The sequence below is a fragment of the Puma concolor genome, chromosome E4, assembly GCF_028749965.1.
Source record: "Puma concolor isolate L17-30 chromosome E4, mPumCon1.1.hap2, whole genome shotgun sequence".
NCBI classification, from domain to species: domain Eukaryota; kingdom Metazoa; phylum Chordata; class Mammalia; order Carnivora; family Felidae; genus Puma; species Puma concolor.
The window spans coordinates 53,710,454-53,737,621 of NC_141683.1; the positions used below are offsets into that span (position 1 = coordinate 53,710,454).

At 35.3% G+C, this 27,168-nt stretch overlaps 1 protein-coding gene across 5 annotated transcripts in view; it reads right to left on the reverse strand.

Moving 5' to 3' along the window:
- The window catches only part of RABGAP1L (RAB GTPase activating protein 1 like), a 779,355-nt gene that overhangs the window by 496,781 nt on the left and 255,406 nt on the right, over window positions 1-27,168 (reverse strand). The window lies entirely within an intron of this gene.

Consider the following 27,168-nt stretch of genomic DNA (forward strand, 5'->3'; position numbering starts at 1 on the left):
AGCTTTCTTCTTAAGATAGAAAACAAGGCAAAGATGTCTCCTGTCACCACTTCCATTCACTTTATACTGGAGGTCCCTGTCAGTAACAGGCAAGAAAAAAAAAATAGCTAAGCCATACAAGAAGACATAACTACACACATAAGAAACACTTCAAAAATCTATCCCAAAGACTATTAGAAGTAATGAGTAAATCTTGTCCAAATACAAGGGCAATATACAAAAATCATTGAATTTCTGGATACTTGTGACAAACCACAGTAAATGAAATTTTAAAACAACAAACCATTTACAACAGCCCCCCAAAACAGAAAATATGGATAAATTTAAAACAAAAGATGTGTAAGACTTCTACCCTGAAAACTACAAAATTAAAAGGTCATAAGTAAATGGAGAGATATACTACCTTTATGGATTAGAAGACTCAACACTATTAATAAGAATGTTAGCTTTTCTCAAATTAATCTATGGATATATTGCTATTTGTTGATTCTAAGTGATTCTACAATTTTTATGTAAATAAAAAAGGACGTAGGGTAGCTAAAACAATCTTGTGAAAGGATCTTTTAAAAGTTGGAAGACTGGCACAAGGATAAACAAATAAATCACTAAAAAGAATACAGTCCAAAAATAAACTCACACTTACCAACTGAATCTTAACAGACTTTAAAACAAGTCAAAGGAAAAGAATATCTTTTCAGTAAATGTTACTAGAAAAATTTCATAATGAGAAAAATGAACTTAGACTCCTTCCTCATACCACGCACAAAAATATATTTGAGATAATCAGATCTAAACATAAAGATTAAAACTATAAATATATAGTTTCTAGAAGGAAACATCCTAGAAGGAGAATATCTTCATGACATGTAAGTAGACAAAGGTTTCTTAAAATGTAGAAAATAACTGTAAAGGTATTTATAAAGGTAAAATGTAATGAATTATACTAAAAACAAAATTCTGCTTTACAAAAGATAGCATTAAAAAAATCAGTAAGTCGGGGCGCCTGGGTGGCGCAGTCGGTTAAGCGTCCGACTTCAGCCAGGTCACGATCTCGCGGTCTGTGAGTTCGAGCCCCCCGTCGGGCTCTGGGCTGATGGCTCAGAGCCTGGAGCCTGTTTCCGATTCTGTGTCTCCCTCTCTCTCTGCCCCTCACCCGTTCATGCTCTGTCTCTCTCTGTCCCAAAAATAAATAAACGTTGAAAAAAAATTAAAAAAAAAATCAGTAAGTCAAAAGGCTAGTAGAAAACACTAGCAAAACATATATCTAACAAAAAGTCTGTATCCAAAATATATGAGGACTCCTACAGTTTGTTAGTAAAAATACAAATAACCCAATTAAAAATGGGGAAATGCCATCATAGATACTTCACAAAGGAAGAAATGGCCATCAGTATTCAGCATCAATAGTCATCAAGAAAAGGCAAAGTAAAATCACAGTGAGATATCACTACATACTCACCAGAATGACTAAAATTAAAACACTGCAAATACTAAATATTGGTAAGAATGCATAAGTCAAACTCTTATAAATTTTAAGTATTAGTGTAAAATGGCCCAACTTTTTACTTTTTTTACAGTGTTATATTAGTCTCAGGTGTACAACATAGTGATTCAATACTTCCATACAGCCCCCAGTGATCATCACAGCAAGTGAACTCCTTAATCCCCATCACCTATTTCCCCTATCGCCTGCCAATTTGTTCCCTATAGTTAAAAGTCTAAATGTCCATCAACTGATGAATGGATAAAGAAATTGTGCTTTATATACACAATGGAATATTACATGGCAATGAGAAAGAATGAAATATGGCCCTTTGTAGCAACGTGGATGGAACTGGAGAGTGTGATGCTAAGTGAAATAAGCCATACAGAGAAAGACAGATACCATATGGTTTCACTCTTATGTGGATCCTGAGAAACTTAACAGAAACCCATGGGGGAGGGGAAGGAAAAAAAAAAAAAAAGAGGTTAGAGTGGAAGAGAGCCAAAGCATAAGAGACTCTTAAAAACTGAGAATAAACTGAGGGTTGATGGGGGGTGGGAGGGCGGGGAGGGTGGGTGATGGGTATTGAGGAGGGCACCTGTTGGGATGAGCACTGGGTGTTGTATGGAAACCAATTTGACAATAAATTTCATATTTAAAAAAAAAAAGTCTGTTTCTTGGCACTTCTCTCTTTTCCCTTTGCTTGTTTTGTTTCTTAAATTCCACATATGGGTGAAATATGGTATGTGTCTTTCTCCAACTGACTTATTTTGCTTAGCATTATACTCTCTAAGCTCCATACATGTCACTGCAAGATTTCATTATTTTTTATGGATGAATAGTATTCCTGTGTGTGTGTGTGTGTGTGTGTGTGTGTGTACACACACCACCTCTTCTTTATCCATTAATCACTTGATGGCCACTTGGGCTGCTTCCATAATTTGGCTACTGTAAATAATGCTGCTACATATATACAGGTGCACATATCTCTTCAAATTAGTGTTTTTGTATACTTTAGATAAATACTCAGTAATGTGATTGCTGGGTCCTAGGGCAGTTCTATTTTTATAATGAATGTCTTTTTTTTTTAATTTTTTTAATATTTATATATTTTTGAGAGACAGAGCATGAGCATGAGCAGGAGAGGGACAGAGAGAGAGGGAGACAGAATCTGAAGCAGGCTCCAGGCTCTGGGCTGTCAGCACAGAGCCCAACGTGGGGCTCAAACTGTGAACAGCGAGATCATGATCTGAGCTGGAGTCAGACGCTTAACCGACTGAGCCACCCAGGTGCCCCACAAGTTTAATTTTAATAGCCCAAAACTGAAAACCACCCATATATCCATCAACATAGAAACCAATAAACAAACTGTAATATGTCCATACAGTGAAGTTCTGAAATACATGGAACTAATTTTTGATGAAAGAAATCAGGTGTGGATGTGGATGTGTGTTGACCAACAAGAAGTATAAGGAAACTTTTAGAGATGATTGGAAACATGGTGTATCTCGATAGCCATGGGTAACATGCATTTATACATATCAAAACTCATCAAAATGTGACATTTAAGATCTGTTATTTCACATACATGTAACTTATGGCCAAAAAGAAGGATAAAGCTATGATTGCACTTACATGTTTCAAGCATTCCATTTCTTAAATGTAAAACCACCAAATTAGATCCCTAAACTACTTGAGTGAAAAATACCAGAATCCTCCAAAGCAAGAAAGAGAGCTACTGAAATGTCTAAAAGAACAGATAGAGTAAGTAAATCTATCCTGTGCCTACTTTCACACTCTCTCAATCAGGATACCTGACTCATGGTTCAGTGTTTGTACTCACAGACACAACAGCCCAGATGCAAGTGAGACACTGAGTGAGAAAAGGCTTCGTATTAAATGCCAGTTATACAACACTCTGGGACTGCCCCAGCTAGACGGGATCTAAGACAACTGGCCAAGAAAGCAAAAACTTTGAGAAATTTCATTATCTGTAACCAGTCACAAAGGAAAAGGAAGAAAGAAAATACTAATATATATGTACATTTATTTTTTCTTAATGTTTATTTTTTTTGAGACAGAGAGAGAGAGAACATGCACACACAAGTGGGGGAGGGGCAGAGAGAAAGGGAGACACAGAATCGGAAGCAGGCTCCAGGCTCCAAGCTGTCAGCTCAGAGCTGGACACGGGGCTCAAACCCACAAACCGCGAGATCATGACCTGAGCTGAAGTAGGACACTTAATTGACTGAGCCACTCAGGCGCCTCTACCTGTATGTTTAATTCTTAGTAGGGGGAACCCTCAAATAAAAGATGTAATTAAAACCAAATTAATCAGTCAAAAATAGTATGCAGAGTAAAAATAACTAAGTAAGTAAGTAAGTAAGCAAGTAAAACCATGCACAGTATGATCTTTCTTTTCATTTTCCTTAGCTTGGGCTATTATCTTTAGTAAACATTTATCATACTTGAAGACTAGGAAAGATTATGACTTAAAGAAGACAGTACAGGCTTTAGAATGCGCCAGACGTGGGGTGGCAAGCTGGCTGCAGCACTCATTAACTATGACGCCGTGGGTATGTCATTCTTCCCACGTGTCTCAGCTTCCATCTGTAAAATGGAGCTAACACCTACCCCTTAAAGTTGGTTACGAAAACTAGAAATTTAAAGATAAACCATAAAAAAGCACACAGCAGCTCATTCAAAGCTCAGATAGTAAAGGTAAGCATATTCTTCACTATCAACAGACTTTCTGTTTAATCATTTCTCCTTAAGAAACTATACCCACAAATAACCTGAGAATAGGAAATTAATAACACTTCTACTTTCTACTGAATTGCCATCTCCCTCAACAATTCCCTTTAAAAAGTACATTTTTAATATAAATGCATTATCTGAACATGACCACGCATCTTAGGAAATTTATACGATTACAACACCATAATGTAAAAACCACCAAAGTTTAGTCCATAAAAACCTCAATTACGTGGATGCTGCAATTTCCAGATAATGCGGGTCTTTCTCTTTTTAAATTTTTAAAATTTTGTTTCACTCCATCAAATTTTACATTTAAATCTTTATAAGATGCCTCATATACATCTCCTCTGCCTTCTTAAACTCAGAATTCTGAACATAATTAAATTTTGCCTGGTAGGCTGGGATCATCATTCTTAACATTGATGAGAACAGTCTTAAAATTGCCTTATCATCACCATCACACCTTTGTAGCTACTAGATTCCACATACATGTATATACACAGATATAGATACATAGGTTTTATGTTTACAGAGAAGCAGACAGATTTGTTTGATTTCTACAAGTAACCAGACACCTAGAAAAGAATGGAGCTTCCATATTTTCCGAATCTATTTGCATAGCAAATATAGCATACTCCTCTTTCCTCTTCTAATTTGCTACCCTTAATTTTCTAAAGGTTTAACTATCAGAAATAAGGCTTATGAGAATTTTTTCTCAAAGAGTAAGCAGAAGTACTATTCTATGAATAAAATGCCATAGCTCAGGCCTGAGCTGTCAGTTATTTCTAAATAAGTAAAGTGGTAGCTGTTTTAGTATAGCAACAGACATGATAAATACACTTAAAAATAACACAAGAGAAAAGGAAATTCCCAGCTTTCTTACATCTTCCATGTTCTTCTCTTTATGAAACAAATCTGGAAATTAAATTGTTTAATAAGATTTTCACATCAATGCAATCCCATCAAATATTAATAGTATGTCACAGGAAAGGTTCAACATAGCCACCTCCCTTTAATTTTTGCACAGTAATAAAAACATGGAGGGGAAAGTTGAACCTTAAAACATCTCCTGCAAAAGTCTGTCAAAATTATAAGAAAACAGAATAGTACAGTTACATTTTAAATAACAGGTTCACATTATAGGAAAGAAATGTGGATTCAAAATCATTTTTAATTGAAAGAGATTTTTCCCTTATAAAAGAAAATTGCTATTTTTTAAAGATATCTTATTGTTATGGCAACTGAAGTGCTAAAAATAATAAAGAAATATCAAAGTTGTTATAGCAACTAGAATTTTAAAAAGCCATGAAGTGTAAAATAATCAAACCTTTACTTGGCTTGAAATGCAACATCTATGACTCAGTTTTCAAAAGAAAACTTGAAATACTCATGCTCTTATCTTTACAAGTTGTCTCTAAAGTCCAAATTAAAAAACAAAAAAAAAACAAAAACTTCAGCCTAACACTTTAAATATTTTTTAATATTCCTCATATCCCTCACTATTCTATACATATTCAACAATGTGGCTCTGATAATCATACAAGTTATCAACCTCCATCAGTAGCAGGAAATGTTGGTTACTCAATAAATGCATGTTGACTGAACTCAACTATTCAGAGTTCATGCAAAATCTGGATTTTCTGGTCTTCTAACATACTTATCTCTAATCTTCACTCTCCTGCTCTAGAATACACTGAAGGTCAAAAAGATCTACTCACTGCCAAAGTGCTTTGCCCAGATTCATCCAATTAGAGTTCAATTAAATTACAATTTTACTGAAGGGCTACTGCATGCTACATATTGTGTGAAGTTTGGGGAAGTTTTTCTCATAGAAGTCACAGTCTAGTAGAGAACAAACTAAAATAGGTCAACATCACTGGGATGTAAAGTGCAATAAAGGGATATAATAAGATTATCAGGAGAAAATTCATGAATGTCCTATAAGCAATGGCAAAGTCTTTGAAGGATTTAAACCAGGAAGTAACATAAATTGATTGTTTTCCCAGAAACAGCCAGATTAAGAAATTAAAATTTTAGATTTACATGCTTTGCATTATAAAATCAAGATTAGGTGCTTACTTCCATAGTTTTCCTTGCTCCTTTCTAATAACTAATGACCAAGATTCAGGTAACAAATGTAGTAACAAATAGTGCTAACATAGCACATTTCTCCAGTCTTTATACACCGAAGAGAACGGACTGGGAACAGACCCCTATGTATGTTTCTCCACACCCCCTCTGCCTTCTTTGTACTCTTCTTCATCCATCTCTTTTTCAATATATTTCCCCACTAAAAACAACTGGCTTTTTTTTTTTAAACAACTGGCTTATTTTTAAACTAGCTGTGGTTTATCCTATGAGCTGGTAAAGACAGCCTGAGAAGCTCAGACTGGGCTCTGTGGGGAAATGGGCCTTATTTCCCTTAGACATAGAAAGGGAGACCTGTAGTATTGTTGATATGGAAAGCCTCCTGTTACATACACTGTAGAGTTTGCTACCTCTGCAGAAAGAGGATGCTTACAAAACCACAATCTCTTCCGTGCCTGCCTTAACCTAGTAAAGAAGATGACTAGTGATAACCACTACTATTTTGATCCTGAGCCCATTATAGTTATGTTGCCTTTTCTTAAAATGAATAACTGGTATTGTCCTTTAGATAAATTATCTGCAATGCCTTGCTTTATTCTTAATTTGTGCAAAATCTTGTTTTTCCTAATTTTTTTTATCAAAAAAGGAATACAAGCACTCAAAAACAGAAAAGGAATTTAATTTCACATAGTTGTATTAAGTTCTTAGACTGTACCTCCAAAATAAAATCATTCAGTAGTTAATTTGATCATTATATTTAGCACTGTAGTAATTTATACCCATGTAGTGCCTGCACGATTAATTTTATAACAGTTGTTGAATTTCTACTTGTTTATGCCACATATATACAGTGTCTGTGTGTCTGTATATACTCTACATTTTGTAATATTTCTCAAACTGGAGTCCAAGGAACCTTTGAGAAAGTATCCTTAGTGGTCCATGAATACTCTTAATATTTTTAAATTTTCAATTTTATTTCTACAAAAATCTAAAAACTTTGCTAGAACTAGATTCTGGAGCTGCCTAGGTGGCTCAGTCAGTTGAGCATCTGACCGGCTCAGGTCCTGACCTCATGGTTCATGAGTTCAAGCCCCACATCTGGCTCTCTGCTGTCAGCACAGAGCCTGCTTCAGATCTTCTGTCTCCCTCTCTCTCTGCCCCTCCCCCACTCATGGATGCATGCGTGTTCTCTCCCTCTCTCTCAAAAACAAAAAAGTAGATTCTGATAATCTGACTGCTATCTCATAACAAAGTATTATTATGCAATATGGGTGCCAACATTTATTGAAGCATTAACCATTGTGTTGGAGTCAACTAGTTCTTAATTTGTTGCAAGCTAAGAAAATAGCACATAAAGAGGCTTCATACGTAAATAATGCACCAAGTGAAGGTCACATGACCCAACATCACACCATACAAATAAGTTCTCCAAGTGGGTTGGAAAGTATGCTGAGAAAACGAAGTCATCTGAAAGCACATGGCCACATAATTTGCCAAGCTCAAAACAAAACAAAAAAAAAACAAGACAAAACAAAAAAAAACACTATATCGTAGCTATCAGGATCACATTCATACTGCGAACAGCAATTTACTCTCAGGAAAATAACCTAACCCATTGCATTAAATTAATACTATACTATTTTGGTATTAATACATAAATGTATATTTTTATTGCTTTCATTATATTATGATCATGAGAACTAAAAGTATATAGAGTTTATATTTAATTTTATATCACCATATATTTAGGTAACATTAAAATATATTTATAGTCAACACTGGTGGTAGGGGATTGTTAAGAACTTCTCTTCACCATGAAATGGCGTGGCATATTATTCAAAGTTGAAAACCCTGACACATATAGTTGATATTCAAAAGATGTCTTTTTTTTTCCCCCTGAGAGAGAGTGCTCATGTGCACACACAAGCACAAATATGGGGGAGGGTCAGAAGAAGAGAAAGAATTCCAAACAGGCCCCATGCCCAGCACAAAGCCAACATGGGGCTCAATCTCACAACCATGAGATCATGACTCAAGCCAAAATCAAGAGCTGGACACTTAACCGACTGAGCCACCAAGGCACCCCAAAAGATGTCTTTTAATAATAATGATGAAGTACTCCAGCAATACTAGTCAAAAAGAAGTAAAGCTAAAGAAAACAATTTAACTAGGTTAATAAGAAATGAACAATTTTTGAGTCTAGAATGCCCACTAAGCTTATGGAAAATATCTAATTACAAATCATACGAACAGATGGAAAAAGATTTATATGAGAGAATATAATTACCATAAAATGCTCATTTAAACATGCATTTGCTTTTACATGAAAGCACTAAAGAAACGTCGTATTACCCCCTCCTCCACAAATTTCCTCCACACCCCATTACCACTCTATACGTTGCACTGTCAGCTCCTAGACCAAGACAATCGTCTCATTTATCTCTGAGTTGCTCATGGAGCCCAACACACAATGCTTCCATCACTGATATCCAGTGCATGTTTGCTGAAAGGATAACATTTCTATTGACCCAGCACTTTTCTCCCCAAAGATCTCAAAATGCTTTATAAACAGATATTACTGACATTATAAACATATTGCGTGACTTGCTCCAGATCACATTAGAACTACGATGGAAGAGGAAAAGTCAACAGAAATAAATGAAATGAAAACCTTCCAACCCTAAGTCCAGAAATGTATTAACCACAAGATCATTAAAAGTCTGTTGCAAGGGCCTAAAATAATTTACTTAGCAATTTAATTCGCCAACGAACAAAGGTCTGAGTATATCATCTTTACTAGGTTATGAGCTCCTCTGAAAATATCTTTCATTACAGCTATCCTCAGTGGTAAGCACAGTGGCTGACACATGACAGAGGCTAATAATATATGCCAAATAAATCAAATTGACTGATATGTGTTCCTCTCCTGCTAAACATCAACACAAAAGGTTATTTCATAAAGCTAGAGACTAATCTAAAATAAACAGCTGGATTCTCCTAAAATAACAGAAATCAGTGTGGCTTAAATTCACTCAGAATATAAAGCTTTTCAAAAGAAAGCTAAAAATATTATACTTTCTCATCATCCCTGGGTCATGTTATGGGGGAATGAAGAAAATGAGAAATCAAACGAATTGACCTACATCTGCCAGTACAACTTTATTTTTCACCAGGCAGTTTCAAAGCTAAGTGGCTAAAGTGATTAGGTAGCATAGGGAACAACTCAGAACACTGAGCCTTTGACAGAAATCACTTTTAAGAGACAGAAATTGAAAACGGAAAGAATAAACCTATTATGCTGTTTTCAAGACATGCCTAAAAGAGGAATAAATGTTGCTAAACTGGCAGAAGCCTGGTAAGAAAATGTCTCTATTGAAAAGGATTTGGAATCAAAGAAGAAAATGTGATTAAAAACTTGAATTAGAAGACTGAAGTGGGAATCAGCAGTTTGGCGGATTTTGGGGGCCCACTAGGCAACACCATGCAACACTGTTTACAATGTTGAGTAGGGGGATAGGGCTTTAAATGAATGCGTACAAACGCCTATACACACATATATATACACACATCCACAGAGATTAAATGTTCCTGTTAATCTAACATTGGCATCTCTCTCCAATGCCAGCAGTAATCTATGGCTAAATAATTCAGTCATAACACACACTAAAGCGTGGTAAGTAAGCTCAGCAACATGGACTTTTATTTACAAATGTCACCATTCACTGCTTTTTCAATTCAGTCTCTTAGCCCCGCTTTCAGGTGCTTCAGTAACCTGGTACACAACAGTATAAAATAGATGATGTAGAGAACTACAGGCATTTAAAAGGTAAGCTTTGGGGCGCCTGGGTGGCTCAATCAGTTAAGTCTCTGACTTTGGCTCAGGTCATGATCTTGCACTCTATGACTTCAAGCCTCACGTCGGGCTCTCTGCTGATAGCTCAGAGCCTGGAGCCTGCTTCAGATTCTGTGTCTCCTCCTTTCTCTGCCCCTCGGTCTCTCATACTGGTGCATGCTCTCTCTCTCAAAAATAAACATTAAAATTTTAAAAAATAAATAAATAAAAGGTAAGCTTTTCTAGGAAACTATACTGTTGTTCACAGAAAAAATACACCTTGGGTTAAAAGTAGATTCTCACAGAATTTAAATGTGCCAGTAAGATGCTAGAATTAATTGGGTATTTAAAACTCAGAACACTAACACCAAATAATTTATAATCAGCATTTACTCTAGGAAAAAAGTGCTCACAGAATTCTATTCAATATCCAATATTCTGAAGTTGCTTATAAGGTAACAATGAGATAAATCAACCTCTGATTCTCTTCTTTTATCATATAGGAAGTATTTCCAGTGCTATGGCTTTTATTTATTTTTTTTAATATATGAAATTTATTGTCAAATTGGTTTCCATACAACACACAGTGCTCATCCCAACAGGTGCCCTCCTCAATACCCATCACCCACTCTCCCCTCCCTCCCACCCCCCATCAACCCTCAGTTTGTTCTCAGTTTTTAACTGTCTCTTAGGCATTGGCTCTCTCCCACTCTAACCTCTTTTTTTTTTTTTTTCCCTTCCCCTCCCCCATGGGTTTCTGTTAAGTTTCTCAGGATCCACATAAGAGTGAAACCATATGGTATCTGTCTTTCTCTGTATGGCTTATTTCACTTAGCATCACACTCTCCAGTTCCATCCACGTTGCTACAAAAGGCCATATTTCATTTTTTCTCATTGCCACGTAGTATTCCATTGTGTATATAAACCACAATTTCTTTATCCATTCATCAGTTGATGGACATTTAGGCTCTTTCCATAATTTGGCAGTGCCATGGCTTTTGAATAACATCAAGATCTTGGAGGCTTAATACTCCAGTCCCTCCAGAGTCTTCACAGGGAGAAGGCATATATGAAGATGTATTTGTGATAGAAAAGTTTCAGAACATTTTAGGAAGCCATTTATCCAATATCCTTAGTATGTCTTTATACTTGTAAATTCGACAGCCCTGTTTAAATGCTTGCATATGCAAATATTATCTGAGCATCAAAAGAAGACTGCAGAAATGTGAAGGATTCCAGTTATAGTAATGGGTTGGAATGACATTTTCTTTAATAACTTCTTTTATAAATGTACCGCCCAAGCTGAATGTCATTATGGGACTATTTATAATTTAAAGCTTTCTGTCAAGATGATTTTATGCCCTGACATGGCTCTGAGTAGGCTGGAGACAGCTGTATGCCCCAAGGGAAAAGAAATTACTGGTGTTGTTCAAGAGCAAAGGTATTAAATAGGAAGTGTTTCATACAGAACTTCATTGAAAATGATGATGGCTAATTGTAACATACAGTAAAATTCTGCCAGTCGACCAATGATAATTTTGATAATAAATGTTATTTCACCAATAAAGTTTCTTCCCTTAAAGTAGATGAAACTTAATTATACTTTTCTGAGCTTCCTAATAATATAGATGCATGGCACTATTACAATTAAGGTTTTTGTGCACAAAATGGGTATTAGAAAAGTTCTGGAAAATTGCAAAAAGAATCTTTATCCAACATTACTGGAATGTCATTATATTTGTAAATTTTAACTTTGCATTAATGGGTTTAACCAACATGAATCAAGAGAAAAATGTGAATTATTGAATGAGGATGTACTGTATTTGCGGAAAACACTGGTCTAAACCCCATCATTACTAAAAGACAAACAGAACAATCAGACTGAGGGGTTTTTGTTTTGTTTTGATTATTCAGTTTTTTAATCTATTAGAATAAAAAATATTATGTCTAATTTGTTCCTATATTTTGGGGAATTTTCATAAGAATCCACGTTGGTAGGGGATTCTGAATAAAATTATTGGAAATACTCTTCATGTCTCAGCCAAACGCTACTGGAAACAAGAGAATAAAGTTCTAGTCCACTATTCATTGGATGAGAGAACGTCACTTGAATTCTTCCAGTCCCAAAGGCCTAATCTCTTTCAATTATAAAATGCAATGCTTACCAAATGAGGCATGAAATTACGACACTTGATGCTTTTTAAAAGTTCTTGAGAATCCTGAAATTTTTACATTCACAAGGGTGCCTATTAATAATATTATTAATGTGAGTTGGGACACAAAAACTGTAGACATAAAAGAAAACTACTGATAAAAAATAACATACTACAGGAGTGCCTGGTTGACTCAGTCAGTTAAGCTTCAACTCAGGTCATGATCTCATAGTTTGTGCATTTGAGCCCCATGTCAGGCTCTGCTCTGGCAGTGTGGAGACTGCTTGGAATTCTCTTTCTCTTTCTCTCTCTCTCTCTCTCTCTCTCTCTCTCTCTCCCTCTCTCCCCTGCTCATGCTCTCCCTCAAAATAAACAAATATTAAAAAAAATTTAATTTTTGCTACAATATTTGTTGGTTTTAAAGGTCAAATTCTATTTACATCAAATGCTGTAACAAATTCTAATGAAGAAACTCAGCACGACAAAAAGATCGCCAATGCTGTGGATGATGACGTACATATCTCAAATAATATTCAGTGTTAACAGTGCTCCTTACCAACTAAAACAGCAGCCAACAAGAAGCAGAAAGCTCTCTACTATTTGCTTGCACTGACCAACAAGGACGGTTTAACCATTATTTTCTAAATTTTAAATGATAATCCTATTGGCTTACTTTAACTCCACAAAAACTTGCGTTCCAATGGTGTATTCTGTTAACAATAAAGCCAATCAAGTGTTAATGATGAGTACAACTGGAACATAAAGGTGTGCTGTAAATGATGCTCTCTACACATCAATGAAATGCATTAAAGGCCAGAATTTATTCATGTTTTTATTTCATAGTAACAAAAAGACACTTCAGAAAGTATGATTTCAAGGAGATTACTGCATTGAACATAGTTTAAAATACCTGGCAGTTTTTTCCAGCACCTTTCTGTTTCCTGTACAGGAAGCAAAACAACTGCTACCCAATTTTGACTTAAAATACGGTTATTGTATATGTACTTAAAATATGGCTGAGATGCCATAAAGTCTGAGACGCACATGATAAAATGTTTCTAGAAATGAACATGTGTATTTTTAAAATTATTAAAAAGCATTTAATAACGAAAGAAATACAGAAGTGTCATGGACTTGAGGCAAGGAATGAAGGATAATCTTCATTTTACTGATTTTATTTGTTAATGTTTATTTTTTTATTATATGAAATTTATTGTCAAATTAGTTTCCATACAACACCCAGTGCTCATCCCAAAAGATGCCCTCTTCAATGCCCATCACCTACCCTCTCCTCCCTCCCACCCCCCATCAACCCTCAGTTTGTCCCATATGTTTTCACTCTTATGTGGATCCTGAGAAACTTAACAGAAAACCATGGAGGAGGGGAAGGAAAAAAAAAAAGAAAAAAAAAAAAAAGAAGAAAAAAAAAAGAGGTTAGAGTGGGAGAGAGAGCCAAAGCATAAGAGACTCTTAAAAAATGTTTATTTATTTTTGAGAGAAAGAGACAGCACGAGCAAGGGAGGGAGACAGAATCCTAAGCAAGGTGCAGGATCTGAGCCATCAGCACAGAGCCCACTGCAGGGCTCGAACCTACAATCTGTGAGATCATGACCTGAGCCATAGTCAGACGCTTAACTGACTGACCCACCCAGGCACCCCTGCATTTTACTAATTTTAAATGCCAGGTGGAGAATGGAAAAGTAGCAGAAGCTAAACTACAAGCCATTGTCTCTACTAATCCTAAGGGCATGAAGGTAAAGCATAAAAACATAGACACACATTTCCTTCACTCATCGTTCAGTAAATTTTTTCTTGACAGCCTACTGTATACTATGCTTTCTTTCTGAGGTCCTTTGGTTTCGGTCAAATATATCTTTTTTTATATAAACTGAAGTGACTCTCCTTTAGGAACAAGGGTGCTTACTTCTCAGATCATTTGCCTTTGGCCTACATATCCCAAAATAAATATATTTTTTTCTGGTTCTGAAAAGAGAGAAAGTTTAGTTTCAAACAGATGTCATATATAAATCACAAGTAAAGTGAACACTCATACCTTCTGTACTTCAATTACCTAGAGAAGTTGTTCCAAAATTAGATTTGAAGGCTTGGCAGAAGATAGGGTAAGACTTGTACAGAACAGTACTCTATACTAGAGGAAGGATGGAAAGAAGAGGAAGGAAGGAGGGACAGAGAAGGAGGGAGGGAGGGAGGGAAGAAAGGAACGTAGAAGGAAAGAAGCAAACAAAAAAAAGAAACCTTCAAAAGACCTCCAAAAGGATTATACAGGAAAATTATCCGATGTAAATATTTATAATGCATTTTCATCCCAAAGCATATTTAAGTAAGCTTTTTGGCCCAGAAGTCTTTTAAATTTTTGTATTGATTCATAAATCAAAGTATAGGTACATGCCACTTTGGAAAATACTATGCAGTTCATTTTGAGACAGAGAAAAAGCAGTTTTACTCACAGTACAATTTTCAGAAGAGAATAAAGAAGAAAAAAGTCCAAAAGACATGTGGAGATATTGTCAAAAGGTTTATTTTTGTTCATTATCTGTTGATTCAATGAAGTGTTAAGTGCTTCCTATAATGTCACAGTCTAAAGATACCATGGGAAAATGTTGGTGAGATGAGTTTATATTCTATATTGTCAGAGTTACCTGGAAGCCAAATAAGATAGTTTAATACAGAACAATGGACACAGAATTAGTTTTAGTGATGCAGGTTACAGCTTCATATGTTATAATTACACTTATGTATCTCATATAAATTCTTGTACCTTTGGATTTCTCATCGGAAAAAAAAGAGTAATACACCAATTGTCTTGCTTATCCCAGATGGTTAATTGGAACATTAAATAAGGCAACATTTATGAGAAATTTTGGGGGGAAAAATTATAAAGTATGCTAACAATGTCACTATTTTTACCAATAAAACTTCAAAGAAAAAATGGATACCTGAACGATATAAAACTATTTCATGTAACTTCTCTTGGGCTTCTATTTCCATATCAATAAAGGAGAAGGGATTATCACTGGCTTTGGTGTTGTAAAGGCTTTCATAAGGACAAAATTAGAAAAAAAATATAGAAAAAATACTGTAACTAAGAAGGGGTATTTCTATAAACTGATTATTTGTGTCCTACCATATGTTGAAATTCTAGCACCCAAGATGATGGTGTTAGGAAGTGGAGTGTCTGGGAAGTGATTAGTGCCCTTATAAGTGTGGTTCGAGAAAGCTGCCTTGCCTCTTCCACCATATGAGGACACAGCCAGAAGGCACCCTCTATACACATGAAGTAGGCCTTCACCAAACATTGAATCTACTGTATCATGATCTGGACTTCCCAGCCTCCAGAACTGTAAGAAATAAATTTCTGTTGTTTGTAAGCAACCCACTTTACGGTATCTTGTTATAAGAGACCAAAAGGACTAAGTCAGCTATGAAATATAAATGATTATAAATTCTGTTTTCTATTCTTAAAACATTTGTAAGTTGTTCAAACATTAAAAGAAATTACTTAAATCTTGATGATCCTTATTAATCAGGCACAGGGAACCCAGACACAAGACAATTCTCCCCCAAAGGGCAGAGAAGATATTCTTGCTTGTTACATTTACAATCAGTCTCCAAACTGGAAGAAACCACAGATAATGCTTTTTTTTTTTTTTTTTTTTTTTTACAAAAATCAAAAATCAATCCAAAGAATATGCTCTTAAACCAGACAACTCTATTGATTACTACCATTTTGGGTAAGTTATATAAAATCGTTATGCTTCAATAATAACACTTAAGTAATTATAAAATAATATAAACAAGTAACAATAATTAAATGAGTTCATACATTCAATAATAAATACTCATAAAGATTAGCTATTTTATATCACCAAAAGCATTATGAGATTTCTACTTTCTCAGAAGAGTATGCTAATAAGCCTCAGATAAATCATTCTTGCTTCCCCTCAAAAGTACTAAAAGCTTGATACATGCAAAAAGCTGTGCTTTTAGTATGACCGCTTAAGCCCTAACAGACCAACTATAAGCTCTAGACTAAATATAAAAAAGTGAAACAATTCACTGAGGGCTCTGGAGAGAGAAAAAAAGCAGGAATACTTTGGAGAGATAATCCAAACTTGAAAAATGGGCATATCTGACATTAAGTATGCCTTTTTTGCAGCTTTGGCCTGAGGGCAGGCCAAAGTCACAATGTGATGCAAGACGGCTGAAGTTCCAATAGAAGGCATACTATCCTTCCTGACTGAGAAGCCAGGGTCAAAGCCCAGAGTAATCACAGTTGCCACAGAGTAAGGAAATAATGGAAAAGAAAGGGCCAGAAAATAAGAATCCTAAATTCTGTGTATAACATCTCCCAAGTTTCTGGGTAACTCCCAAACCAAGCATACATGCGGAAGACTACAAGCTGGCAGGCTCAAGATAAATGGACTGAGCAGAGAACTGGGCCGTTAACCACCACAGGCAAGACAGAGCTTAAAATTTGAATAAAATCAAGGTAAACACTTGCTAAACAAAAAGTCAATACTCTCATAATACCCACAATTTCCAGGACACAATTCCAAAATTATCTAACAAACAAGTACCAGGAAACTGTAACCCATTTGTAAAGGAAAAAACAATCAACAAAAGCCAACCTTAAAATGACCCAAATGTTGAAATTATCAGACAAGGGCTATGAAGCAGCTATGAAAACTATGCTCAGTGACGTAAAGAAAACTATACTTGCAATGAGTAAAAGTAGAATAAATTTCAGGAGAGAAAATGAAAATATAAAAAAGATCCAAATGAACACTTTAGAATACAAATGTAACAATTAATTGGATGGAATTAGGGGCACCTGGGTGGCTCACTCAGTTGAGCATCCAACTCTTGATCTCAGCTTAGGTCATGATCTCCTGTTCGTGAGATTGAGCTCCACATCGGGCTCCACGATGACAGTGTGGAGGCAACTTGGGCGCTCTCTCTCTCTCTCTTTCTCTCATGTGCATGTGCGCATGCGCACACACACACACCTTTAAAAAAATTCACTGGATGGACTTAGAATTGAATAAAGAAAAGCTAAGTGAACTTGAAGATAGGTCAACAAAAATTATTCTACCTAAAAATTATTCTGACCCAAAAAATAAAAAACAGAGAGCCCCAAAGATCTGAGGGAACAATATCAACAAATGAAATCCTAGTAGTAGAGAAGAGAATTGGGGAGTAGGAGATATTTGATGAAATAATGACCCAAATCTTTCCAAAGTTGGTGAAAGATATAAACTTACAGATTTAAGAAGATCTGTGGCCCCAGAGAGGACTAACATGAAGAAAACCAAGCTTAGGCATATCATTATCAAACTATTGAAAACCAAAGTGAAAATGAAAATCTTGAAAGCAGCCAGAGAAAAACAACATATTACATATAGGAGAGCAATGATTCAAATGATGCAGGTCCAGCTATACGATTGTGAGACTCCATGCAAATTGAAAAGAGGGGGCCCGAAAACTATTAAGAGTTTCAAGACAACAACAGCAGAAAATGTAACCAAGCACACAGCCTTTGTAAGTGTGGAACTCTATGCAACTGCACAGGTCACATGCCCATGAAACAGACTCTGGAGTGACTATGTGCTTTCACCAGGAATAAGAGAAGCCAAAGGCACTGCAACAGTATCTTCAAAATGTTTAAAGGAAAACTATCAACCCTATAGTCTACAAACAGGGAAAACATTCTTTGACAATAAAGGCAAAAGAAAGACATTTTCAGATAAAGGAAAATTATGTTACCAACAGACCTGCACCATATGGAATGCTAGAGAAATTATTTCAGGCTCAAGAGAAATGATATCAGAGAGAAACTTGAATCTTTAGGAATAAATGAAGAGCAGAAGCGCGCGCGCACACACACACACACACACACACACACACAAACGTGATAAATATCTACATTTTCCTAAATGTTATCACTGGAAAGTTTTTAAAAAGAGCCTCCGGTTGCAATATGGAGAACAGGCTGGAGCAAAGGGGGTAGGAGGTAAAAATATGGAAGTGGAAAGACCATTTGGAAAGCTACTGCTGTTGCATTAGAAAAATATGTCTTGGACTGTAATAATGGCAAAGAAGATGGAGAATGCCCATATTTGAATCCCAGCTGCGACATAAAACTAACTAGACTAGACTTCAACAGGAAAAAAAGTACAAAGTATTTTATTTTCTCAGTTTGTTATACTGGGAGAAGATAAAGCCTAGCTTAAAATTCATTCCGTCCTGGAAAAGTCCCTAGTAGTATGTTCACATCATTATATGCTTTTGCAAAATCTGCAAAACAGACAAACAAAAAACATTCTTTTCCTTAAAGACCTCTCCCATCCCAAAACTACATAGGTTTCAGGCCCAACAAAACCTGAATTCATATCAGAAAATCAAACACAACTAAGTAGCATAAAAGGGAGAGATGAAAGACATATTAGAAATAAAAATTAGGGGTGCCTGGGTGGCTCAGTTGGTTAAATGTACAACTCTTGATTTTGGCTCAGGTCATGACTCATGGTTCATGAGATCAAGTCCTGCATCAGGCTCTGCAATGACAGCACGGAGTCTACTTGTGATTATCTCACTCTCTCTCCTCTCCCTCTACCCCTCTCTCTTCCCTTCTCTCTCTCTCTCTCTCTCTCAAAATAAAGACTTAAAAAAAGAAAAAATAAATAAAAATTAAAAGCCAGTTTATAAATCCTCTTGAGCATTTAGAATGATACTAAACATGTCTTGAATGATGAGTGCCATTTAAAAAGCACTCTCACAAAAAAGTAATAATAAAATAGAAAGCACTGTCACAAATTAAATTAGTAACATTCAACCTAATGCTCTCCAAATCAACAATCTGGATTAATACATAGTATGCTCAAGATTCACTTAATTATGTTTATGTCAGTGTTCAAATATGTCATGAATAATATCTAAACTAATTTTCTTCCTGGGAGTGATTTCTAAAAAGTAATACAAATAAAGTGGCTATTTCAGTTAAGGTACTTAGTATATGTCATTTCAGTTCTACAGCAAAAGCACTGGCCAGGTTTCCTAGAGGACTACTTGTCACAGTATCTTTCTGGTTGCATCTTTACCCATTTCCAAAAAAGAAAAAAACATAGCCCTCCAGTAACCTTACACTGTGTTAAGCTACTATCTCCGTGATAGAATATTTTAAATTAATGTGGTTTGCTTTCACTAAAGAACTCTTCTCTCAATATAACCCGACAGAAGGAATGGTGAATAGGACTTATCTTCCTGGGAAGTAAAACATATTAAGGTTTTAAGTGTGGTGGGTCAAGTAGAATGGGAATGAAGATTAATGGAAGTAAAATTTAATTCTTATTCTTCAGGCTCAAATGGAAAACCTAAAAGGCTCTATACATTTTGAGAATTAAGGAAGCCGCCTGAATCAAAAATGAAAGTAGACAGCCAAAACCCAAGAGAGAAAAATCGTTCACAAGAATTGTCTACTTCTTTGATTCTCTGACTTTCCTTCCTTCTTTTCCATCAAGTAAAAGCCAAGTATCAGAGGATTCAGATGTTACATAAAGCATAAATTAAGAAAAAAGAACTTAAACCTTACAAGGCAACTATGTTTAATCCAATGTCATGATTCTCATTTTATATTTATATAGTATTCCTTTGATAAGAAACTATAACTATTTTTGTTTTTAAACTATATTATCTTATCTGTCTATAACAATGATAGTATTCAATTATGATCTATTATAGTAAAGGTTTACCCATAATTATAGAAAAATTTAAAAACTATTTTATAGTAAATATTAAATTACATTGTGACTTTTTAGCTATTTCTTTCTTTTTTTTTTTAATATGAAATTCATTGTCAAGCTATTTCTTTCTCAACTAAAATAAGCCAGAAATAATTATAGGCATTCACTCAGGCAATAATAACTTAAAAAGTATTTCAGAGGGGCGCCTGGGTGGCCTCAGTCGGTTAAGTGTCCGACTTTGGCTCAGGTCATGATCTCATGGCTTGTGAGTTCAAGCCCCACATCAGGCGTTGTGTTGACAGCTTACAGCCTGGAGCCTGCTTGGGATCCTGAGTCTCTCTCTCTCTCTCTCTCTCTCTCTCTCTCTCTCTCTCTCTCTGCCCGCCCCCCCCCCCCCCCGCCCCACTCACACTCTATCTCTGTCTCTCAAAAAAATAAACATCTGAAAAAAAAAAAGTATTTCAAAAACATTTTAGAGCTTAAGGCCTAAGACCCAGACCCTTGGTACTTAAATTGTATGCCATAGACCAGTAGAAGTATTGGCATTAACAGATGGGTTATTAGAAATGAGAATTGCAAGCCCAACCCAGACCCACTGAATCAGAATCTGCATTTTAACAAGATTCACAGGTGTTCTGAAGACACATTAAATTCTGAGGTCTGTCCTAGAAAATGTTTCTGACCTCAAAAAGTCAACAGTGAAATTTAAACTGAATGTAAACAAACCAAGAACAAATTATCAAGTATTGACTCTGCTTGGTGATTAAATCATTCTTGCAGGAAGGTATGGAATTGGCACTTTAGACTGTATTCTAAGTTTATACTCTAATAGAATCAAAGTGACATAATGCTGGCATTTAGGTTTGCCCCAATATTTTTTACTGGACTAAGCCCTCCTTTAAAGACTCTTTGGGGTACTCCTGAAGCAAGACTGGAATCCTTGGAGAACCCTTAAAACTACCAATATAAACGTAGGTTTCTCTTGTGTTTCAAGGATGCTCCACTGCTACAAGCATTCTTAGAGAATATCTCTATCTCCAGAATAAAAAAACAAAGTCATTATTTAATTTGTAACCATTCTCTCAAAGTATTAATATGCCACCAGAGGACACCTATATTAAAAAACTGTCAATGACTTAAGACACCACTGAATTTGGTACAAACTAGATAGAATTTAGAGAATCTTTCCTCTCGTATGGTAACAAAATCATTCTACGTAGGGTTCCATTAACAGTATCAGTGGAATGAATGCCTGTAAGTATAATAAATGAAAAAAAGCTTGTATTTTTGTAACAGAAAACAGTCTCATTTATAGCTCATCAATCATGTATTATTGTCGAGCAAAAATTAAAAGCCTGATGGAAAATTAAGTTATCTTCATACCTACAAATGATGGAGGCTATTTTTGTTAAGACTGTCTGAATTTATTAACCATAATTATGACATACAGTCCAAAGAGAATAACCTTCTTATCATGTTAATTATTCTTCTCTTTTAAACACCTACTGTGTTGTCTGAGCAATAATTCAAGTAAAATGCCCCAGAAAAAAGCCACTTAGGCTCCCATGTTGGAGTCCAGTTGGCAGCTCTGAGCCTTGCCAATAGCCCCAACTCGCCTTTGTGTCCTCTTTTAGAGGCCTTGTACTCTATGTATAACTTCATTAACAGTGGGCTGAAAACAACCTTGGGTTGAGTGTTTTGTTTGGGGCTTACTTGGCCAGGGCCTTTTGAACAGTAGTGTCCCAATGAAGTACTGGATATTATTTTTCTAAGAATGAGCTTTAAAAAACAAAACAAAACAAAACCAACAACAGTCTTTGAGAAATTTCTAACTACTTTGTAACTGCATGACTTGACCTGGTGATAAAGCAGTAATTAAAAGTTTCCCTCAAAAAAAAAAAAAAGTTTACCTCCACGCCCCCAGAAAACACAGTTTCAGTGGAAATAATATCAACTACCTTACTAATCTAAATATCATCTGTTACCTATGAAAAGTAAATGATTCAAGCATCTATTCTGGATCAGTTCCACATCATTTTGGAGTGATGCACAGCTTTTATCCACTGTCACATGTGTACCAAGGAGAGTCGGTACTGACACTGGTGAGCAGCCCAGACAAAACACAAGTTCTATGGATGTGCTAACATACCTCAGCACTGGAAAGGCTACCTCTGGAAAGCCAGCAATTTGCCTCTTAGTTTTCAGTCTCTGGAGGTACTATTTATTCATGAAAACTTTGATAAACCTGCAGTTTTACCACAATATAAAGAAGAAATATTCTCTGTAACTTTATGCTCTAAGGAAGTTCGATGGAAAACACTAAAAAGAGAGTTAAAAATCATAGATAAATTACAGGTAACTCTAGTTTCTATTTCCGGTTCTGACATACCTCTTCCTTTTGACCTTGGGCTGAGTATTTATTTAAACTTTTAGATTTCTGCATTAACTGTAATACTATTATTACTATTCTGCATTAACTGTATTAACTACTACTAATACTATTCTGCATTAACTGTAATACTATTATTAACTGTAATCACTCTAATCCACAGGTAAATCAAAAAGATAAACTAATGTTTCTAAATCAATTCTCAAATTTAATGTATTAAATAAGCACATGACAATACTTCAAATAAGATGAACATCTGAGTAACTGAGTTATGCAAAGCATTAATGCAAATCCATATACCCAAAGTTCAAAGGAAAACTTTAATCAAAAGGAAGCCCAGAAATCTAAAACCTGAATGAAAGTTATGGCTCCTGTTTTAATACTCTTCTTGTTGCCAACAGTGTCTTGCTCCCATCAGATATAGCACATAACACAGGTTAGTAGCATTTCTGGGTTAACAACTTTTTCTTCTTCTTCTTCTTCTTCTTCTTCTTCTTCTTCTTCTTCGTCTTCCTTTTTTTTTTTAACAAATGACAATTCAACAGAAATACATCTACCTTTAAAAAGCAATTACTCCCACAATCACAAGACTTATGTTGCCAGAGTGAAGCATGCCAGATAGTGTTGTGTCAGCAATCATTTGTACAAGATTTAGAATCTTGAACTATACCTTATTTGAAATAACAGCAAAGAATAAAGTGATCCCCAAAGGACCACAATTCAAATCATCTGCATGAAAATAAAGAATCAGAATATAAAAATCAGAATCTACTGTGTGCCAGCAGGTAGGGGTGGAAGGGTGCAAAGGATACAAAAAAGAGTAAGTTACAATTCCAATTCTTACTGAGGGTAACTTTCTAATTCTTATCTTCCTAATGCGTCCAACTACCTGCGCATTTTAGAAACTAATAAACCTCTGAATATGTATTAAAACAAATATCAAAAGACAGGAAGTAAGTTAACAAGAGCAACATTAAGAACAATGATAAAAGTTCTTCCCAGTAGTTCATAATCACTATTTGCTAAATTATGAAAAATCTTATATCCTGAATATAGTATCATCATACAAACACAAAAAAGCCTGGGAAACAAGACACAGAATACATATATAATGCACACTCTTGTGAAATTAAAATAGTCTCTCTTACATAGTAATTCTCTAAAAAGACTTCAGTTAAACCAAATGGTTAAGCTGACACAAATGCCAATATGAGTTAAATAAATCCACTAATAGTTGTCAGATATTTACATTGATTGTGATCTCACATGACATATATATATGTTTCTTTATATTTATATATATCTAGATACATACCCAAATGGTATCTACTAAGATTATTTCTAAGTAGCACGGTTTGTTCCAGAATTTTAAAAATATGGTAAGATTAAGGGGCACCTGGGTGGCTCAGTCAGTTGAGTGTCTGACTTGGGCACAGTTCCTGAGTTCTAGCCCCATGTTGGGTTTTGCATTGATAGCGCAAAGCCTGCTTTGGATTCTCTGTCTCCCTCTCTCTCTGCCCCTCCCCCACCTCAAAAATAAAGAAATATTAAATTTTCTTTTAAATGGTAAGATTACAAGTTTAAAAACCTTGCAGATCAACCAAAATATTTTAACTCCCAAAATTATTGCTATCATGTCAATTACATCTAAAAAGAAGTCCATTACGCATCAAAGCTTACCACTACAAGATAAAGTTCACTAGAAATCTTTAAATCGCTCCTTTCAGCTAGGACGTAAACAGTTAAAGAAAGTTGCTAGAAGCTGGATAGCAAATAGCTAAGTCTCCAATTTCTTTCTGTAAAATAGCCTGAGCAGGCAGCTGATGAGCAGTTTCCTTTTTAATTATAGTCGTTTCCTGATTAATTAGTCCCAGAGCACTTAATGCAAGACTACACTGTGCCACTGGGACAAACAATGACTCTCCTCACGGTACTATTAAGTATCATTTTTTTCCCAAGGGTCAAACTCAATCTATTTTCTGTTCTAAAAGGGAAGGATCTGTTCATAATAAAAATAAGTTGGAAAAACCGTAGGTCAATACCTATAGATACATCACCAACCCCAGGGGGAAACAGAGATTAACTCCTTCTACATAATTCCTCTAGGGAATCCCTTCAATCCTTAAATTCTTCTATAGTTTTTTACTCAGAAGAATCTTCATTTTAAATAGTATGCAATAAAGATCAATTTCCCTTTTGACTGCATGATCAGCTCCATAGGACTAAATGAGAAAGAAATTTTGTAAATACACCTAAATCATCACTGCACAGGTGTGACCTTTGAAACTCCTCAAAGCAAAGATCTGAAGTCCCTATGAAGTAAAGAAAGCTACAGAGACTGTGATTACATAATCTGTATGAAGAGATGGAACCTTACCTAGAGTATCTAAGTATCAAATAGACAGATGGGTAGAAAAATTAAGATAAGCTTTCTTTTTTTTAAAGATAAGTTTTTAATTAAAAATTGCCATCATACTTTTCAAACTAGAACTAAAGTTTTAAAGAGTTAAATGGAATTGCTCCTTTTCACATAATTTTTGCAGGTATCGAGGTAAAGGCTGCATAATGCTGTCTTCAGAAAATTAGTTATCTATTAAAAGATTAAGTAGTTTTAATAAACATGTCAAAGATCAGCTCTTAAAGGGTAGAAGTGATTCAATTATTCTGGCAGTAGTTAACAAGTAAAGTCCTCAACTATGCATACCCATAAATTTCCAACCTAGCAATAAAAAAGTTTTCAGCAATTTTTACCTAGTCTATGCATCATTCATCAGGAATAAAAAAGTTTGTATGTATAAAAGGAAAGCCTATTGTATTCTTAATAGAAGCATTACTGATAAAATTGTGAATCCTAGAAAAAGTAAAGATTTAATAGAGAAAAAAAAAACAATCAAATGAGAATCATAATAAATTGTTCTGGTACAACTATTCTTTTTAAATTGCAGCATATTGAGTTAATTACAATATTTATTTTGAAACAGTCTATGGAATGAATATATTAATTAAATCAAAAGCCAGTTTATGGAATAAAGCTTTAAAGTCTGAAAAATTTTTGCACTGTCAATAATATCCCCAACATAGTATTCATCTAGTATCTTCTTGAGGAATCTCAAGAAATTTTACAAAGGAACTGAATTTTTCTAAGGCCTACAATAATCCTAAGTTTACTCAATGGTCCTTTGGCTTTTCCATTTATTTTTTTTTTTTTTCTACTGATGAGAAAAGAAGTAGAAACTAGGATAGGAGTTTGCAATAGGAGATGCACTGTATTTAATATTTTGGGGTCTCTATGCATATTAACAATTATATATCTATTCCATAAGCTCAAAAGAAATAATTATTTATCTTATAATGAACAATTTGAATAAATTAAGAAGAAAACTTTTCAATGATTAGTCTTTCATCTGGTCCTTAAGAGCTACTCATTAAATGTGATGAAAAGGGGTGCCTGGGTAGCTCAGTTGGTTAAGTGTCTGACTTCGGCTTAGGTCATTATCTCATGGTTCCTGAGTTCAAGTCCCATATTGGGTTCTCTGCTGTCAGCACAGAGACCACTTTGGATTCTTTGTCCCCAACCCCTCCTTCTCTGCCCCTCCCCTGCTTGTTTGTTCTCTCTCTCTCTCTCTCTCTCAAATAAATAAAACATTTTTTAAAATGTGATGGCAGGGGCGCCTGGATGGCGCAGTCGGTTCAGCGTCCGACTTCAGCTCAGGTCACGATCTCGCGGTCCGTGAGTTGGAGCCCCGCGTCGGGCTCTGGGCTGATGGCTCGGAGCCTGGAGCCTGTTTCCGATTCTGTGTCTCCCTCTCTCTCTGCCCCTCCCCCGTTCATGCTCTGTCTCTCTCTGACCCAAAAATAAAAAACGTTGAAAAAAAAATTAAAAAAAAATAAATAAATAAAATGTGATGGCAAAAGTGAGACTTCAATTAATCCACTCTGGTCTACAAGCTGAAGTGTTCTATTAAAAAAATAACATTCATAACTTCTAATATATTCTTCGATTATAATGCCATAACCAATTAATCCCTCCTTTTTGTCTAATCATGGGGCACTGACCAAAGGGTTTACTTCATGTAGTCATTCAACAAATATTTATGTTAAAGGCTAGTGCCAGGCTCTGAGGATACAAAGTACATTTTGTTTGGAGAAACAAAATGACAGTTTATCTATGATGACACAGTCTCTTATCAGTCTTAAAAATCAACTAAAAGCCATGCAACTAACATGCAGCCTAATCTGAGAAATTCACAGGGAAAATGAAGCTCAGCAAATATAAAACAACAAATAATGAAAACCACTTTCACGGCTACATTATGGACAGTTAACAAGAGGCAGGTAATAGAGAATGGAAGATATGATGGAGAGACAAATATAAAAAGACACAAAAAGATAAAGAGAAGATAACTGAGAAAGATTCATGAAGTTATCAAACAAAATGGAACTGTTAACTGTTACCAAACTATGACAAGAAATGTGTAATATGGGGCCTGGGGGTGGATTTTTGGTACTTAGCTCATACCTGTTGTCTCACCCCCCTTTTTTTTTTAACCTTGGCACTAATTAATGGTAAACAGAACCAAACAAATTTAAATAGAAAAGTAAATCAATGCAAAAGCCCTGGAGGAAAACTCATCATACCACATTACCCAATAAAATATAAAGTGAGTGCAAATAACGTTAATAAAGTTATTGTGCAAAAAATGTTG